The sequence below is a fragment of the Citrus clementina genome, unplaced genomic scaffold, assembly GCF_000493195.1.
Source record: "Citrus clementina cultivar Clemenules unplaced genomic scaffold, Citrus_clementina_v1.0 scaffold_5, whole genome shotgun sequence".
Taxonomy (NCBI): Eukaryota; Viridiplantae; Streptophyta; class Magnoliopsida; order Sapindales; family Rutaceae; genus Citrus; species Citrus x clementina.
The window spans coordinates 27786725-27793783 of NW_006262201.1; the positions used below are offsets into that span (position 1 = coordinate 27786725).

The 7059-nt window shown below is 36.1% G+C and overlaps 1 pseudogene; it reads right to left on the reverse strand.

Annotated features, from left to right (window-relative positions):
• Positions 1 to 1115: 1115 nt before the first annotated feature.
• On the reverse strand, positions 1116 to 6244 carry LOC112098102 (annotated as a pseudogene).
• Positions 6245 to 7059: the final 815 nt, after the last annotated feature.

Below are 7059 nucleotides of genomic sequence, written 5' to 3' on the forward strand. Positions count from 1 at the left end.
AATACCAAAAATGAATGTGCACGAAATCTAATCCTAGAAATCTGATGACCAAAATTTGTAACGTGGCATCTTCCTTGTAAATCAATGAATTAATGTCAAATCAATTTGTACAAACTAAATTTGTAGAATGATTTATGGCTGTTTCTTCACTCTGCACACCTGCACAAGTGAGTTGATAGAAACGGTTGGAGGACCAAAGGGTCTGATTCTCACTATAAAACGATCTATTATAAGCAACGAGTTAACAAAAATGTAACAGGGCTAAAGGGTCCTCACCAATGCACGATCTATTATAAGCTGCAATACAAGCTGTTCTGTTTCCTCTCGTTTCAGGTCAGAATCTGCACTAACCAAATAAAATAAAATTAGAAGGGAAAAAAATGAAAGTAGAGAGAGAATAAGGGTAAATAACCTAGATAAGTCTAATTAGAATGGACAGTGAGTCACCTCCAAAAACTTGTCACGTTACTAAATATGAAAATCGGGGCCTACAACATTATAATTTTGTTGTGAACGAGTGATTGCAGTTAGTAAGAAGAAAACTAGTTCATGAATTACAAAAATAGCTAAGAGCACTATACATATCAATAGAGAATTTCGAAAAATGAATGTTAAAAGTTACTAAAGTTTCCTAGTAGTGCTAGACAATAAGTTCAAATGCTATTTTGAGGTATAACAGACAGAATCTCAAAGCCATTGTCCTTATAGCCTAAGAATAAAAATTGGAATAAACTTATAATTGAAATTTCAAACACACAAATATTTGACAAGAATTTAACTTAATTATCATCAGCATTGGAAGTGTGAATCTTAAATTAAATTAAGAGTGATGATACAGCCACAAACTCTTGTACAAATTTATTTTGTACAAACTGATGTGGCATTAACTCATTGGTTGAATGAAAATACAAAATAATGAAAATAAATCATGTGGTCCAAAAAGATATTTAATTCAACCAATTTTATCATGCCACATCAATTTGAACAAGATAAGTTTGTACAAAAGTTTGACTATATCATTCTCTTAAATTAATGCACATACATCGTTGCCCTTCAGAATCAATCGCACAAATGCTTTACAATCCTCCTAATAAGACCATGAAAAGAATCTGTTCTTAGCACTCCGGTCCAGAGTCTGCATCCACGTCATCAGAATCCCATCTTCCATTTCCATCATCTTCATGATTCTCTTCTTGAAACTCTGTATCAAGTGGTCTCTTGAAACAGGACACTTGGTGCATTCTGCAACCTTGATAGATTACCGAGGAGATGAGCTCTTGTTTCATCCCAGTGCCTATGCTTGATTTTGTTCTTCATATTACTGATTGGAGGCACATGAAGTGTATACTCAGGACCATAATATAGCAAATATTAATGTGTCGGCGTCTCGTCTTGAAGCTCCACCCCAAGCGCCTATTAAATTGTAAACTATTTGTTTGGTTTCTAAGAAAGTTACATAGAGAAACAGAAGGAAAATAACAAGAGAAAATGAATCTGAATCATTGAATTAATTCGAACGGTTTACAAGAATGTATTTATACAAGTATCTCGAATCTTCTACATGCTGCTTGAGTTTGAGCTAACAGCATAACAACCTTCCTCCAGCTCAGCTGCCAAGTCAGCAGTCATAACAAACTTGCTTAATCAAATTAACTAAGCTTAACTAACTAAACCATCTTAACTAATTCTATTATCTTAACAGCCCCTCTCAAGCTCAAGATCTGGGAAGAACATTGAGCTTGGACCGTAGATAATGAAATTGATCAAATGATAATGGTTTAGTAAGAATATCTGCTACCTGATCACAACTTGGAACATGATTAATCTGTAGTTCCATTCTAGATACATGCTCTCGAATGAAATGTAGATCAAGTTCAATGTGTTTAGTTTTAGAATGATACTTAGGATTGTTAGCAAGGGCTTCTGCACTTTTGTTATCACAGTAGAGAACTGGAGACTGCAGCAAAGACACTTTCAATTCTTTGAAAAGATAAGTGATCCACAATACCTCAGCTGTTGTTAAAACCAAAGCTCTGTATCGGATTCAACTGTGCTTTTAGATACTATATGTTGTTTCTTAGAAGACCATAATACCAAGTTGTTGCCTAAGTAAACACAATATCCCCCTACTGACTTCCTATCATCCAGATCAGATCCCCAATCAGCATCTGAGAAAGCTATAAGATTAAGTTATCCTGATGAGTAAAATTGCAAACCATAATCTATTGTATACTGTAGATACCTCAGCACCCTTTTGCAAGCTTGCCAATTAAGTACTGATGGATTAGAAAGATATTGGCTGAGTTTATTCACTGTAAAGGCAATTTCAGGCCTTGTTAGTGTAACATATTGTAATGAGCCAACCAGACTTCTATATAAAGAGGGATTCTAAAAAACTGCACCCTTGTCTTTGACTAACTTTTCTGTTGAGCTCATTGGCGTTGGACAACCCTTGCAGTTCACCATTTGGGCTTTCTTGAGCAGATCACCAATGTACTTAGTTTGTGATAGGTGCAAACCATCAACAGTTGGAGTTACCTCAAGACCAAGAAAGTAATTGAATTCCCCAAGATCTTTCAAGGCAAACTTTGCACCCAACTGATGTATAACCTTCTCTACCAAATGAGAATTTGAGCCAGTGATCAAGATATCATCTATATAGATTAGTGCTACAATAATTTCCTCTACCACATGATGAATAAACAATGAGGTATCCGATTTGGATGTCACAAAACTCTATTGAATTAAGGAAGCTTTCAACCTGTCATACCAGGCTCTTGGTGCCTGTTTGAGTCCATAAAGTGCCTTGGTAAGTTTGCAGACATGAGTTGGAAACTGAGGATGAACAAAACCCTCAGGTTGATGCATAAAAACATCTTCTGTAAGAATGCCATTAAAGAAGGCATTATTGACATCTAGCTGCCTAATTCTCCAGTGATTCATGACAGCAAGACTCTAGATTATTCTGATTGTGCAGGGCTTTACAATTGGACTAAAATTTTCAAAAAAATCCACACCTTGTGTCTGATGAAACCCCTTTACAACTAATCTCACTTTATATTTTGATATGCTGCCATCAGGGTTATGTTTAATTCTGAATACCCATTTGTTTCCAACAATCTTCCCGGCTGTTTCTGGAGGAATAAGAACCCAGGTTTTATTCTTTTGTAGTGCATCAAATTCTTCTTGCATAGCCTGTTTCCATTTGGGGTCTGCTAGAGCTGCTTTAACAGATGAAGTTTCAATTTCTTGAGCTACTGTTAAATATATCTTGGGCTTAAACACACCAGCTTTTGATCTGGTAGTCATGAGATGAATATTCTGAACTGGAGATGTTTGTACTGGCTGATGATCTTGGATGTGTGGTAATGAATTTTGAGATGAATGTCTTGGAGATGGATGTGCTGAAGGTGTGTGGGAATGACTTGAATCAGGTCCTGCATCTGGAGATGAGGGAATAACAGAGGATTGTGCATTGTTGCTGTCTTGAATGACTTCTGTAATTGGAATATTTGAAAAGGAAACTTGACTTGGTTGGACAAAGGATATTTGTGAATCAGACTTTGTAGGAAAGAGTTCAGAATAAGGAAATTCTGATTCATTGAACTAAACATGTCTAGCAATGTATGTTTTACCAGTGGAATCTGGGCATTTATATCCCTTGTGTATAGGACTATAGCCAATCATTAGGCATTTTTGTGTATGAAAATTGAGTTTATGTTTATTATAGGGTCTGAGAAGAGAAAAGCATCACAAAAATCAAGAACACATGTAGGATAATGAAGTGCAAGGGAAGATAATATGCTTTTCAATGCATGTTTAATAGGATGACCAAATCTTTGGTGTAACACATTAGCAAACATCACTGGGTTAACAGTGTTCAAATGACTCCGAGGATTACTTATTTGAGTACAATCTTTATTCAAAGACAATCCAGAAAATTTACAAACTGACTGGTTAAAAACAGAAAGCATAGAACTAGGATTATGATTGGTGACACATGAACTGGAGAGAAAGTCATCCTTAGACAGCAACTTATACAGTCCTCCTCTACCAATCCCTTGAGCCAGATGCACTCCCTTCTTCTTGTCCTTAATAAAACACATATTGGCAACAAACTCAATGATTAAATTGGTATCTTCAAGTAATTTGGAAATGCTTATGAGATTTTTAGTGAGATGAGGCACACACAAGATATCTTGTAAATGCATAAAGGAATCACAGGAAGTGGGAAGACAAGTATATCCAATGTGTGTAATATTCAAACCTTGGCCATTACCAACATGCAGTAACTGATTACCTGAATATTCCCTTCCAAGATTCAAGTTCTGCAAATTGTTGGTGAGATGATGTGTTGCCCCACTGTCAAAATACCAGCCTTGATCAGCCATGTCACCTTCAGAAGTTGCCAAGAAAGCAGCTCTTGGTGCTGAATTTGGATAGAAAGCTCTTGGTCCAAGATTCTGATATGAATTATAGCCTTAATATAGATTATAATAAGGCACAAATTCTTTGTTGAACCTGTTCATGCATTCAGCTGCAGTATGCTTTGGCTTAAAGCATATTTGATAGATTACAGCAGCTCCATTTGGATCTAAAGCACCTTTTCCATTAGTGAAGCCACCAAAATTTCCATTATTAGCACTAAAGTTATTGGCATTGTTAACACCATATCCACCTCTGCCTTGATAATTTCCAGATTGTGCATTATTATTCCAAACATCATTCCAATTTCCTCTTCCTCGGCCTTGTGGAAAGCCTCTACCAAAAGCTCCTCTGCCACCATTATTATTATTGACATTCTTAATCCAGTTAGCATTATTTTGTCCTCCAAATTTAGTATTGGTTCCAGTTTGAGCAACATTGGCCGCATAGTTCAATTTAGTTTCCTTGCTAGCACTTGACTGATGTGCTTCTAATCTAGCTTCATGAGTCAAAAGCATGGAGTAAGCTTCATTAACAGTCATTTTTGCAAGATTTGCTTCAATATACACAACCACTGGATAGTATGGTTGGCCTAGCCCAGAGATCAGATGTGTAATAAAATCCAGAGAGCTAACAGGGCTTCCAGCAATTGCTAAATCATCAGTTATTGTTTTCAGCTTTCCAAAGAATTCAGTCATTGACATTGAACCTTTTCTAAGATTATTAAGCATCATCTTGAGATGAACCTTTTTAGCAAAAGTTTCAAATCCAAATTGTTGCTCGAGACTAGTCCAGAGTTCAAGTGAAGTTTTAGAGTTTACCACAAGACTGAGAATCTCGAGATTTATGGAAGACAGCATCCAGCTCAGCAGCATTTGATCCTTCCTTTTCCAAGTAGTGAACGCTGGATTTGTTTGAGTTTCAACTTCAGAGTTTTCATATTCACTTTGAAGAAATTGATCTGGACATGATTTGGAGCTATCAAGATGATCTTCAAGACCATTTGCACGTACTGAAGAGAGAATATGAGATTTCCAGATTGTGTAGTTCGATTGATCAAGCTTAATAGGAGAAGTGAAAGTAAATGAAGAAACAGAGGTTACTGCGTTTGGATTTGAGCTTAGAGACACCATTTTTGTTTTTAGTGAGGCTCTGATACCATGTTAGATTGTAAACTATTTGTTTGGTTTCTAAGAAAGTTACAGAGAAACAGAAGGAAAATAACAAGAGAAAATGAATCTGAATCATTGAATTAATTCGAACGGTTTACAAGAATGTATTTATACAAGTATCTCGAATCTTCTACATGTTGCTTGAGTTTGAACTAACAACATAACAACCTTCCTCCAGCTCAGCTGCCAAGTCAGCAGTCATAACAAACTTGTTTAATCAAATTAACTAAGCTTAACTAACTAAACCATCTTAACTAATTCTATTATCTTAATAGCGCCACACCGGTCTAATAGCACCAGCACCGTGCAACATTCCGAATCGTATAGCCACCACCACCCAACATCAATAGCGGCACATTGAAAGATCTCATGTACCTTACACATTCAGCATGGCCTTTAATTGAAAGATTAAAGCAACCTAGTCTATCTCCACCCAAAGAATCAGCACCGCATTGTAACACAACGGCACCAGGCTTGTACACTTGCATAACTTCTCTCACAATTGGAACAAACTCATCATTGATCCCGTCTTGAAGTGGAACATTTAGTGAATAATATTTTCCTTTGCCAACTCCAACATCACCTTTATGCGCGGTGTCTGGAAAATAATTTGTTCTTCTCTTTTTTTTTTTTTCCTGAGAAGCCATTTATTCTCATTTAACTGTTGTGAAATTGTTATAAGTTGAATCAAGAGAGAAATGGAGAGAGCTGGATTTTATAGCGAATAGGAGAGAGTATTTTTTTACCAAATCCAATGAGGAATAAGAAATCCTTTCTGATTTAGGAAATCAAATCATTGGGCCTTTACCTCTCCTCAACTGAATTTTCCTGAGCTATCAAGGTTTTAGATCATTATATTAATGTATTATTTTATTGTACATCAATTGTAAAAGTATTGCTTTGGGACTCTGCATCGTATTTGAACCATCACTTCTGAGTAAATTCTCGCTATAAATAATACTCTTGTGTTGAGCTGTTCCAAATGCGTATAGCATTAGAGGCACGGCTTGTTGTCAAGGTGATGAGCATAATTTATATACATATTTTACCGTTTATTATCTAATCACTAGTTATTTTTATTTGTTATTTTTAATTAATTGAATTATTTTATTGCATAGGGAATTAATTGGAGATTGGAAATAAAAAGTGCAAAAAGAATAACAATTTGGGAGAATATTAGTTGAAGCCGTGACAGAGTTAAGAGCCAAGAGCAATTTGCATTGAATTTCAATTCTCCAATTGAGTTGCACGTGCATGGCATTGCAAAAGTGGAAAGCAATTTAAATGGGACCCACACTTGGCTCTCACAAGTGGAAAAAGGAATCCTAGTGCAAGCTTAATTGGTGAGCACGTGAGTGAGAGCAAAGAAAAATAAAAGGCCAAGCCTTTTGGCTTTAGGATTTAAGAGGTGGGGCCCATTTCAAAGATTATAAAAGGGAGTTTTGGCTTTTGGAGAAGAGGG